The sequence below is a fragment of the Emys orbicularis genome, chromosome 2, assembly GCF_028017835.1.
Source record: "Emys orbicularis isolate rEmyOrb1 chromosome 2, rEmyOrb1.hap1, whole genome shotgun sequence".
NCBI lineage: Eukaryota > Metazoa > Chordata > Testudines > Emydidae > Emys > Emys orbicularis.
Window position 1 is genome coordinate 220,966,801 of NC_088684.1, and position 13,223 is coordinate 220,980,023.

Consider the following 13,223-nt stretch of genomic DNA (forward strand, 5'->3'; position numbering starts at 1 on the left):
GTAATGTAACACTATTCCAGTGACTTACTCCCAGGTCTTGAAAGATGATGTCCCAGCTGGATGATGAAGTGAACTGTGATTGGATGTTAAACCCTAAAAGTCAGGAGGTATATAACCGCTTATCTGTTTCAAGTTACACTGGGTACAAATTACACTGGCTCTGGGGCTGGAGAAGCCATGAGGAAAAATTAGTGGGTGCTCTGCACCCACCGGCAGCCAAGCTCCCCACCCCACCTCACCTCGCCTTGCCTCCACCTCCACCCCTGAGCGCGCTTGCCAGGAGAAGCTCCAGGAGGGAGGGGGGAGGAGCGGGAACGCAGTGCACTCAGGGGAGGAGGCAGGGCCGGGGCGGGGATTTGGGGAAGGGGTTGGAATAGGGGCGGAGTTGGGGCGGGGACCTTGGGGAAGAGGTTGGAATGGGGACAGGGCAGGGGTGGGTAGGGCCAGGGGAAGAGGGGGGTCGAGCACCCACCGGTGCCACCAGAAGTCAGCGCCTATGGTTACAGTGAACAACAACAACAAAAAAGTTGGAATTGTCGTCTTCAGAAGAAGGCAGACACCACTATAGTGTACATAACTACCCCACAATGCAATTCCCTGGGTAAGGTGCCCTGCTGTCTATGTGCTCATACTTGAAGCATGAGGACTGATACACTAGCTGGGTTAAATATCACAAAGGCAGATGGAATTCTAGGCCCTGCTTGTTTTTTTCCAGAAGTTCTGAGCATCTGCTCCTGCTCACGTCAATGGAAGTTGTGGGCGCTCAGCTCTTCTGAAAGCTCAGTTCTTTATTCATGTGTCCTACCCTTTTTGTCTGGTCAGGTAATTTGCATTTTTATGTCAGTAAATCCCCAGGCTTATTAATTTTGCACTTAATTATTTATTTTCATTAGCCTTAAATTTTGCTCAGTTCCACAAGGAACAAAGGGATTACCATAACTCATGAGAACTGAAGTCCAGCATTCCATCTCCAGCAATAGCCAATACTCATAACCTATAATAGACAATTTTGCAATAAGATACCCAAAGGAGAAGCTTATTTCCAGCCCCAAGCAAATAGCTATTAGTTTATGTACTGGAGCAAGAGGGTTGATGTCCCTTGTAAATGTTCTTTGATTTGAATTTTGTCTGCAGTTACACTTCCTGTTGACCCAAAAGTCTAGCCCCTCTTCAATTCTACTAGGCTCTTTGCCTCTATAATATCTTCTGGCAGTGAGTTCCATAGGTTATGCATGTATTTCTTTTATCAGTATTAAAATGTATTGCCTTTTAATTTAAGTGGGGAGTTCCCTTGTAAATGGAGCACTCCCAGGAGAGTCTCTATGCCATTCTTTATTTTACATACGTCTACCCTGTCCCCTATTTGTCTCCTCTCTAAACTAAATACCGTGACAGTTCTTAGGGCACCCAGGAGTGAGAGTCATCTTGTTACCCCCTGCCTCTAGCATGAAGGAATCTTTCTTGTGGCAGCTCCCCGACATCACCAGCCCTTCCTTTGCTGTACAGGTTAACAATGTATGCACCTGAATCCCTTTGAATTGCTCCCCTGTAATATCCAGCCCCTGACGCTGGCTAATCACAGATTTTCCAGAGCCTCTGCCCCCGAAGGTGCAGTGTACCCCAATTTACCAGTTTTACCTTAAACCCCCACTCCAGCAAACCACCCGGAATATGTGAGCACTTATAATAAAAAAATATATAATAGTTCTTTCTGATCCCATCAGTCACTGAGGACTTTAAATTATTAATTTCAAAGCCATTCACGCTGAAAGAATCTACATTGAAATTCACCTACTATTATGTTGAACAATCACCCAATTTTATTCCTCCTTCAGTTCCTCCTCCTCTTCCTTCCTCAGTCAGCATGATTCTGTCCCAGCTGTGAGGATTAGACAAGGTAACATTTATTCCCTCCCTACAACAGCTGTGCATTTGCTTTTCCCCACTCAATCAGCAGGCACAAAGAGTTGGGTAGCTTCTTTCACACTAGTGCTGTATGGTTCGCCTTTGATATTGCCTAGTAGAAAAGAAAAATCCCCCCCCCCCCCCCCCTGAGCAGGGCAGATCCTTGGAGAAACCTGGTAAATCAAACCCCCTGGGGATATTCACAGTGTAGGGAGGAATCCCCAGCCATGAGTGTGACTGTGCCATTGCTAAAAGGGGGTGTGGCTGGAGTACTGCTGTAATCTGTCAATCCCCAGTTCCCAGAATGCCCCCTGGGGACAGCCGTAAGGCACAAGAGTCCACCAAGCCTGCTGGAATGAGCTAATGGTGAAATGTGAGGCTGCACCAAATTGCACCAGCGGCTGAATTAGTTGTAATATGAGGCTGCCAGTATTGGGGACCCCACCATGATAAACATTTAGTGCTATTTTTTCCACACATGCCCCCAGCCAAGCAAAGCTAGCTGTAGCAGAGGATCTAACCCATTGAGTTACAGCATGTGATCCTGCAACCTCAGCTGGATACCTAAGAACTCAGTTTTGGGGGTGGGGCTTTTGCATGCCCTTGATTCTTGATTTAGTTTAAACTTCCTTTCGTTCTAGGCAGACTAGTAACTATCTTGTTTATGCATGCTAGGATGCTGGCATTTTCATACGGTTGTTGCTTTTGCCTCCCTTAGTTTCCCTCATTCAAATTAACTTTATGAGGTATGCTTCAGTCATCCATATCACTGCTGAAAGAAAGACAGTTCATCTGTGTGTGCATTGATTTCACGGGTTCCCTCAGCAACCATCATCCTGACAGATGCTCTGCTAATAGAGACCTTGCAGTGAGACTGAGACTGAGACATGAACACAAGTCTTGTTCCAACCCTGTATGCTTCCTTAAATGGATGGAGAGTGATCCTTTCCCAATCTAGGACTGACCATTCTTGACCTCACGTTCAAAGAGTGAGTTTAATAAGAAAGTAAACACCATAAGTATTTGTCTAGTCAAAGCTAGCCCTACTGCTCCTCTTTCACCAAATGAGGGTCAATCCATCCTCCTCATCATATCTACTCATTATACTCCACACCCGAACGCAACCACTCTATGAACTTCATACCCTCATATCTCAATGTCTGTACTTTGACCCATCAACCTTTTACCCCCAATCGGGGATATTGCAGATTATGTATTCCTCATGCCACCTGATCTTAAACCAAACTTTGCACCCTCGATAATCTGTATGTTATTCCCTGATAACCAGAAACTTCTATGCTCAAACTCTGTTCACTATTTTTTTATCATCTTAATAAAATTTTTAAATCTGTAAAAAGAAAGTAAACACCGTAAGTATTTGTCTAGTCAAAGCTAGCCCTACTGCTCCTCTTTCACTCCTCAGCGCCACAAATTAGTTCTAGCAGCAAGCTGATAGAATTTTTTTTTTAAAAATGGTGTGCTCACCACCATCTAGCTTTGGGAAGGGCTACACTAAAAGTGCTGCTGTGGTGCAGCAACAGTGCTACAGTGGCATTAGAGACACTACTGTAACTAAAGGGGGGTTTCTGTTGCTGCAGTAAATCCACCCCCTCGACAGGTGGTAGTTATTGATAGAAGTCTTCTGTTGGCCTAGCTGCATCTACAGTGGGGATTAGGTTGCACAGGGCATGATATTTTTCACATACTTTAGCAATGTTGCTAGGTGGGCGTAATTTTTAGGTGCAGGCTACTCCTTACGGTATCTCTCTCATGATTCAGTGAGTCTAAAATTGTGCTCTGTGGACCTGTTGCTGTCAAGACAGTGAAGTATCTTCAGGTCATGATGGTGTCTATTAATTGTAGCCACATCAGTAGTCTTTTAGGATTTTTTTTTTTTTTTTTTTTTGATGAGCTAAACTAAAAAAAAGTAAGGCTCTCTTTGCACCCTGCATGTCTGCTTTCTTGTTTTTCTTTATCAGCTCTCTTTTTGGTATGAATTCAGCTGTGAACAAATAACATCAAAATTGGAGGAGTGACCAACACCCAAAAGGATGGAATTGAGCAGCAAAGTGACCTGGAGGGAGCAGGGACTGCAGATAGCAGTAACTGATTTGGAACTAATAAATGTACAGTTCTACCCCCAGGGTGAGGAAATAGACAGCATAGCTCTCAGATGGGGAGGTGTAGCCAAGCAGACACAGCAACTGCAGTAAAGTCAGTTTACTTTATTGTCTCTTTAGTGCTGTCCTAATGTTATATTTACATGAAAACAAGCCTCTTACAGTAATTGCCAGATGGAAAGCTATGCAGTAACATTGCCTCATCAAGCCCTTCTCAGACTGGATGTATGTGGATATGCAAAACAGGTATGTATCTGATCAGAGTGGGCCACTCTAAGGCTTAAACATTTTAACTTTGATTTTTATTTATAATACTATATCTGTGCAACTGTGGCACTACAGATGTGGATCAAAGAAAGATTTGGAAAAAATAAATATTAAAAAATGGACATGATCACTGATTCTTAATTACATAATCTTTTTTTTTTTTTTTTTTTTTTTCCCCCCCCCTTAAGAGTCTGTTAGGGTCTAGACCCTAACTTGGTAGTGCAAAATCCAGGGTGTGTTTGTTCTGAAAACACATGTCTTAGTAGTCTTGAATCTCTGACACCTTGCGTGGAGATTGTCAAGGCTGACAGGCCCAATACATAACAGAGGCGCCGACTTCCCGGGGGGGCTCAACAGCTCCTGCAGCCTGAGCATAATTCCTTTCCCCTCTCCCCACTAATGCATCTCTGTATCCGCTACTTTGGGCAGAGAATGTGCAGTATAGTATATGTGAGCAGATCTACCTGCTGTATTCCACCCACTCCCACCTTTGTATTTACACAGAAATAAAGGTGAAAAATTGATTTAAAATGTGCCACTGGTGCATTAACTATGGTTTGCTTGGCTCCTTTATGGAAAGTACAGCAAGTTTCTATGTGCAGCATACAGATTGTCGCCTCACTTTTCTCCTGTCTCTCCTTTCACAGAAATCCTGTCCACATCACTTTGTTTCTCTCTTGCTTCTCAAACCTTAGTTTCCTAATAACGTCTGGCTATAAATCCATCTACTAAGCCTGACACCTTTGATGGCATTTTGCCTCACCTGTCACAACCCTCCATACTCTAATAAATTAGCTGTACCGGGCAGCTGCTTTAGAGACCCAAGATGGAAACATGCAGAGAGTAGCAAGTTATTCTACTAGCCTCTTTTTCTTGGACACTGATTGCTAGTCTGGTATCTACAGTTTGAATGTAGTGACCCACGCATCCTGTGTTGCTAGATGTAGCTATGCATTTTATGGACTTGGGGCAAGCTTAGAACTCAGTGTCTGGCCTCAATAACCAGGCCAAATACTTGGGCAGAAGTGGGGGTAGGAGGAAAGAGATCAATGAAATAACTTCTGCAACCCCTTCTCTTTGCAAAGTGGAAGATAGAAGGATCCAGGCATCAGCAGCTCCTCCTGTGACTTATCCATGCTCCCTACTTTCCTCTCATGTATGGGTGCACAAAGGGCTGCAAAAAAGGTGAGGCCTATGCAGGGGAATGTACCCCAGAGTGGCTGCTTGTGCAGCGGAACAACTCTGGTTCTATTGCGCAAGGAGCCTCCATGCCTGCAGAGGTGGAGGGGCTGTGTCCACTGGCTCCCTGGATGCCTTAGGCTTTGAGGAACAGTGGGCACTGTCTGTGGTTCTCTGCTCTGTGTCCCCCTCTGGATCCCTGATTTTAACCTTATGACCTCACTCCTATCCCTGTTTTATCATTTGCCCCCCAAATCTAGTTGAGACCTGGGTCCAGTAGCTCCTCCCCTTAGGTTGTGGGGAGGGACCTTTAGATGTGGGTGGGCTTGTGCCCGCCCATCACCAGACACTCCATATGTGCAGAGGAGGCTGGATTAGAGTCCTTGGGATAGCAACGATGTTTTTCAGAGGTGCCATAAGCCATAACTCTTGACCTGCTGCTTACAAACAGGGAAGAATTGGTAGGGGAAGTAGAAGTGGATGGCAACCTGGGCAGCAGTGACCGTGAGATGGTTGAATTCAGGATCCTCACAAAAGGAAGAAAGGAGAGTAGCAAAATACGGACACTGGACTTCAGAAAAGCAGACTTTTTGACTCCCTTAGGGAACTGATGGTCAGGATCCCCTGGGAGGCTAATATGAGGGGGAAAGGAGTCCAGGAGAGCCGGCTGTATTTTAAAGAAGCCTTATTGAGGGTGCAGGAACGAACCATCCCAATGTGCAGAAAGAATAGCAAATATGGCAGGTGACCAGCTTGGCTTAACAGTGAAATCGTCGGTGAGCTTAAACACAAAAAGGAAGCTTACAAGAAGTGGAAACTTGGACAGAAGAGTAGGGAGGAGTATAAAAATATAGCTTGAGTATGCAGGGGTATAATTAGGAAGGCCAAAACGCAACTGGAGTTGCAGCTAGCAAGGGATGTGAAGGGTAACAAGAAGAGTTTCTACAGGTATGTTAGCAACAAGAAAAAGGTCAGGGAAAGTGTGGGACCCTTAATGAATGGGGGAGGCAACCTAGTGACAGATGATGTGGAAAAAGCTGAAGTATTCAATGCTTTTTTTGCCTCAGTCTTCACAGACAAGGTCAGCTCCCACACTGCTGTCCTGGGCAACACAGTATGGGGAGGAGGTGAGCAGCCCTCAGTGGTGAAAGAACAGGTTACGGACTATTTAGAAAAGCTGAACATGCACCAGTCCATGGGTCCAGATCTAATGCATCCGAGGGTGCTGAGGGAATTGGCTGACGTGATTGCAGAGCCATTGGCTGTTATCTTTGAAAACGTGTGGCGATTGGGGGAGGTCCCGGATGATTGGAAAAAGGCAAATATAGTGCCCATCTTTAAAAAAGGGAAGAAGGAGAACCCGGGGAACTACAGACCAGTCAGCCTCACCTCAGTCCCTGGAAAAATCATGGAGCAGTTCCTCAAGGAAACCATTTTGAAGCACTTTGAGGAGAGGAAGGTGATCAGGAACAGTCAACATGGATTCAGTAAGGGCAAGTCATGCCTGACCAACCTGATTGCCTTCTATGATAACTGGCTCTGTGGATATGGGGAAAGCGGTGGATATGATATATCTTGACTTTAGCAAATTAGTTTAAAAAGTATGGATTGGATGAATGGACTATAAGGTGGATAGAAAGCTGGCTAGATTGTTGGGCTCAACAGGTAGTGATCAACGGCTCGATGTCTAGTTGGCAGCTGGTATCAAGCGGAGTGCCCCAGGGGTCCGTCCTGGGGCCAATTTTGTTCAACATCTTTATTAATGATCTGGATGATGGGATGGATTGCACCCTCAGCAAGTTCGCAGACACTAAGCTGGGGGGAGAGGTAGATATGCTGGAGGGTAGGGATAGGGTCCAAAGTGACCTAGACAAATTGGAGGATTGGGCCAAAAGAAATTTGATGAAATTTGATGCGGACAAATGCAGAGTCCTGCACTTAGGATGGAAGAATCCCATGCACTGCTACAGGCTGGGGACCGACTGGCTAAGCAGCAGTTCTGCAGAAAAAGACCTGGGAATTACAGTGGATGAGAAGCTGGATATGAGTCAGCAGTGTGTCCTTGTTGCCAAGAAGGCTAATGGCATATTGGGCTGCATTAGTAGGAGCATTGCCAACAGATAGAGGGAAGTGATTATTCCCCTCTATTTGGCACTGGTGAGGCCACATCTGGAGTACTGTGTCCAGTTTTGGGCCCCCCACTACAGAAAGGATGTGGACAAATTGGAGAGAGTCCAGCAGAGGGCAATAAAAATGATCAGGGGGCTGGGGCACATGACTTATGAGGAGAGGCTGAGGGAACTGGGCTTGTTTAGTCTGCAGAAGAGAAGAGTGAGGGGGGATTTGATAGCAGCCTTCAACTATCTGAAGGGGGGTTCCAAAGAGGATGGAGCTCAGCTGTTCTCAGTGGTGGCAGATGACAAAACAAGGAGCACAGCCTCAAGTTGCAGTGGGGGAGGTCTAGGTTGGATATTAGGAAACACTATTTCACTAGGAGGGTGGTGAAGCACTGGAATGCATTACTTCAGGATGCAATGGAACCTCCAGCCTTAGAGGTTTTTAAAGCCCGGCTTGACAAAGCCCTGGCTGGGATGATTTAGTTGGTGTTGGTCCTGCTTTTGAGCAGGGGGTTGGACTAGATGACCTCCTGAGGTCTCTTCCAACCCTAATATTCTGTGATTCTATCATCTAATCAAAAAGCAATGAGGAAAAATTGTGGCTGACTGTGGGAGAAAGGAGAGAGCTGGCATTGCACTGGCATGAACCTGCCACTGAATCAAAAATGGACAGTAACAACAAATCCTGGACACACGAGAGCAAATCCCAAACAGAGCATGTAGCCCTCAACCAGAGTGGCTCTTACCTACCTGACAGATACCAGAAGATCTCTCCCTGTTTTACACTTTGGCAACGCTTGTACAATTTGTCATGCCGGAGTTTCATTGAATTCAATTAAAATTACTCTTGCTGATCCACTCCATTAATCCAAATCCCCCCAAAATATTATCTAGTGGAGTTTCCCTGTCCACGTTCTGTCAGAGGCCAATAGCTTGTCCTCTTTCTCTGTATATTCACACACATTTTCTTCCATCTGCCCACAAACACCTCTTTCCGTGCTACAGATGCAGGCTTTGCTCCTTCCACATACTGATAGCCTTAACATGTTAATGACGCGGTATGGCCTGATTTTTGCCTCATTTTATAAATAGCACATTTGTCTAGCTTTCCTTGAAAATTAAATTGACGAGTGCATGAAAGAAAAATGACAACAGATCAGTATGAGCTCTTGTATATTTGAAAAAGGTATTGAGACAGCGGAGGTGCCACTTCTAACTGTGCTGACTGTGGCAGAATTAGATCAGAAATATTAAACACCCACTAAATGTCCTGTAGGGCCATGTTGGTCTAGCAATGTGGCACCTTGCATGGTCATTGGCTCTCTTGTAGAGAGATGACTTCCAGATAACCACTGGAACTTCATTTAACTTCAACCAACTTTACTTAAATAGGATGCTATGGAGAAATTGTGGAATACCAGAAGAAAGGGGCATTTAGACGCTAGGTAAGTGTGCTAGTGAGGTTATTAATTTTCTTTATAACTTGGGGGTAGGAGAAGGCAGGCCTCCGAAGCTCCCAAAGTCAAATTTAATATAATACTTTTTGGACTAAAAAAAAAAAATCAGCTCTATACAGAGTGTTAGAAATCGGTACCTGTGAGATAAATGAGCACAACATCCTGCTGTGTTCCTGTGGATGGTGTCTAGCTTCAGTGGGTGAGTCTTCAGTTCAAAAGGAATAGTCTCTGTATTAATCTTCTTTGCCTGAACTCAGAGCTTTATGTTCAGTTCCTCAAAACATTCGTGAAACAAGGCATATACAAGTGCCTTTACAGAGGAGCCAAAGGTCAAAAGCCTGAACAAAAGAGGAAAGAATTTCATTGCTTTAAAGTACTGTACAACTTGTCTAGAGTACATCACCCCAGGACTAGCCTGGGAAGGAGAAAGGACAACCAGAGATTTCAATAGGTTCATTGTCCTTATAGTGTAATCAGCACTGCCATTAAAGAGAAACTGGAGATGATAGTCTTTAAAGAACAAAAACAAAAAAATCCCAAAACAAAACCCCTAACTCACACTCAGTAAGAATTCAGAGGAAACAGCAGTATAGATCAGAAACTGAGAGTACACCAAGAAAAAAAATACAGTTCTTGTACTTTTATGCAAGTTTAATAGAAACCAAATTAGTGCATAGAAGCATAGAATATCAGGTTTGGGAGGGACCTCAGGAGGTCATCTAGTCTAACCCCCTGCTCAAAGCAGGACCAATCCCCAGACAGATTTTTACCTCAGTTCCCTAAATGGCCCCCTCAAGGATTGAACTCACAACCCTGGGTTTAGCAGGCCAATGCTCAAACCACTGAGCTATCTCCCCCCCCCCACATAGGAGGTCCCACTGAGATATGAACTCAGATCTCAGGATTCAGAGTCCTGAATACTGACCATTACACCATGGGACCTGCTAAAGCAGGGATAAAGTTTTTATTTATTATGATTTGCTTTTAACAAAGGTGGAAGACATCCCTGACTAGTGTGGGAAGAGAAGAGTGCATGCAGCAAATTTATTCCCCCGGTGTTGTAATGTTTAAAAACTCTCTTCCTAAGAAGTTGCTCCCAAAAGTGAATGTATGGGACCACAGTGTATTATGAGAGAAAACAGTGAATCAGTTGATATAGTAAGACGACAAACTGAAGAAATAGTCACCTCCAAGTCAGAGGACAAACACACACAGTGACTTGAATATTTAGCACAATAAGATTACTTTCTCTGTATACTGTGTGTTTCTGTTTGCTTTTCGCTTGTGTCTTTATCATTGTATCTATTAATTTGTCAAAATATTTCAAACAAAAATAGGAAAAGGAGCATATGACAGTGAAAAGAACAGCTTTGTAGCTGAGCCACAAACAGATGGTCACAGTGAATGCGGCCTGGAATGAAACATCTAAAAGAAAAAACAAATGTCATAGGCTGGTTTGACAAACTAGTGGCCAAAGCAATGCCAGTTGCTTTTGTTCTTTTGGAACTTGAAAACGCTTTCTGTACAGTTCATAAACAGAACATGCAGAACTCTCCTTGTCTTTCCCTTTTAGACATTTAACAATGAAAGGAAGGTATGAACTATTTAGATGAGATGTAGCACCATTTGGTTCAAACAGTCTCTATATCCAGGCCATATAATCTCTGGGTTCTTTAGAAATAGATTCACACCAGCCCACTAGCTCTGATCTATTTGAAGTATTTCTGAGATGCCTACCCCTGCATTTTGGTGGATGGTGCTGATCAGAAGCTAATCCAAATTTAGCTTTGAATTTTGTAACTGGCCCTGTCTTTGTAATTAAGCAAACTAATCCCAGAGATTGAACCCTCCCACCACTACAAAAAAAGGAGGGTAGGACTTTTAAAATCCACTTCTAAATTTTGTCTTTGGACCAGAAGTGGCATAATTGGCAAGTGAGGATGGTGTCCGTCACTCATCATGTAACCAAAGTACAGCGGTTCTTAAATCTTGTAGCACTTTGGTCTTTTACCCTGCTGGCTGGACTCATTCCAGCCAGCATGCATCTCTGGCTCCTCCCAATTCCTCTGCAGAGGGAGACATTTCTTCCACAACTCCCTAAAGCCCCGATCCCCAGGATATATTAGGCAACAGGCAACATTTTAGGGGTTGTCTTGCCTCTGCCTCCAGCAATCATCTGCTGAGCTAGCAGGCAGCTGCACAAAGGAAGGCTACCTCTGCTTGGCATAGCCAGGGAACTGTCCCTCTCCTGCTCCACACAGTCCAGCAACACCCCCTCTCTTATAAATTCAAAGTACAGCACTAAGGCAGATAATGGGGACCCTTGAGTTGGGGAGACAGCACTGGGGGGAGTCAGAGTGGAGAGAGAAATGGGGGAAGAAACTTAGGAAGAGGACCTTGCTTGTTGCAGAGAATTGGAAGGGACAGAAGACTAAGGGTATGTGAGACTCGGGGGGGGGGGGGGAGAGAGGGTTTGGAGATAGAGGGGAGAAGTATGCATGTAAATAATTGGTTTGCTTTCAAGGCATGGAGGTGCCAACATCAGATCAGCTTTATCCCAGTCTTGAGGCAGGAGAAAGGGAAGATGCTTGAGCAAGGAAGCAAGTTCAAGGGAACTTTAAAGACATGTAGAACGACAGGTCTCTTCTCCAAAGAGATTAGTTTCAATATACAAAATAGACATATGTGACCTGATTCTCTCTTGTCTTGCACCTTGCATACTCATGTGCATCTGTGCAGCGTGAGTGCAAAATGCTATCAACACAGGGAGGGGAGAGATCTGGTTTGCTAAGCTTTTACATCCAATTTGCAAGGTGCTAGTGTCTAATTGAGATGCAAGGAAATGCATAATAAAACCCAATATTTGGAGGTGGGAGAAAGGGGATGAAACATAATTTAACTGTGCAATTGCTTTGTTTTCAACACACAATTTCATGAGCACAAGGGTATTTTTTAAATTTTCTGTTTGCTCCATGTGTGAGCGCAGTTAAAGAATGATGAGGTGAGGAAAGACATGGGGTAGGTGGTTAGTGGTGCAAGGCTAGGTGGAAGAAGTGAATTTGTAAGAGGGACCTGGGGGAACAGAGTAAGGTTGGTTGGTGTAATGGCGAGAAGCCATTCCAGGCATAGGGAGCAGAATGAAAATAGCGCCGAGATTGAGGGTTGGCAGAAGCAGACAGAGTTAAGAGTATAATGTGCCCATAGCTGCAGATGGGTGCATTGTACTTAAATAAATTCCCCAGGGCAGTGTGGTGAGAACTAAGCTGTAGGGAGGGAGAGCACCCTGTTGAGTATTGAACCTGCTGTGGAATGAGATGTGAAGTCAGGGGAGGGATCCTCTGAGACATCCTCAGAAGGGAGGGAAAAGAAGATAACTTTTGCTGCAGCAGGGTGAATAGACCAGAGCATGGAAATAAGAAGTGTGGAGGCTGGAGAAGAGGAACCATTAGTTCCGTGGCAGATGTCTCATAACCCCCTAGTGAGAGTGGCTATTCATTGCTCCACTGGGCCTTTATTCTTAAATCTGCCCCTTGCTTGGGTCTAATTCTATAGTATTAGTATCAGATTTGTGTGTGGTCTGTCTCATCTATGGGGGAATGTAGAAACTAGTCTCTTTTAGGGTTATGTTCCTTTTGGGTGAGCTTCCAGAGAATACCCACAGAGCCACCCCCCTCCTTTGTTCTATAGATTGTCAATCTCGCAATCTCATATCTCACATGGTGTTACTTGGTACATCTAACCAAACTACAGTATTGCTTCCTCTTTATACGTCTGAAAATCTATGATAAGCTAGATTAGTAATAACTGAAACACTTCACTGCTGATAAAACTTGACTCTGTGTCTTTTAGCAACTTCCTCTGAAATGGCCATTTAGATTAAACAAACAACACTAGTTTATACCAAGGTAAACTATCTTTCTCTAATGGAGACATTCATTGCTAAGCATGCTTGGGACATCATCCACTAGCAAAGTGATTAACAATACAGCTTGAAACTTTGTCTGTCAAAACCCATTTCACAACACAGCAATTTGAATGCTGTCTGAGGTACAACAATGCGTTAATATTGTGTTTTCTTAATACTGGAATTAAAGCCTGTTTTCCTGGCCAAAATTACTGTCTCAATCTGCACTTCATAACACTGACTTTGGCAACAGTAGCCTGATAAACTGCTCTAA

General features: G+C 44.2%; 1 non-coding gene across 1 annotated transcript; it reads right to left on the reverse strand.

The window, feature by feature from the left end:
* Positions 1-9,915: 9,915 nt before the first annotated feature.
* Positions 9,916-9,987, reverse strand: TRNAQ-CUG (transfer RNA glutamine (anticodon CUG)). The gene has a single exon. It is a non-coding gene; the product is annotated as a tRNA-Gln (tRNA).
* Between the last annotated feature and the right edge of the window lie 3,236 nt (positions 9,988-13,223).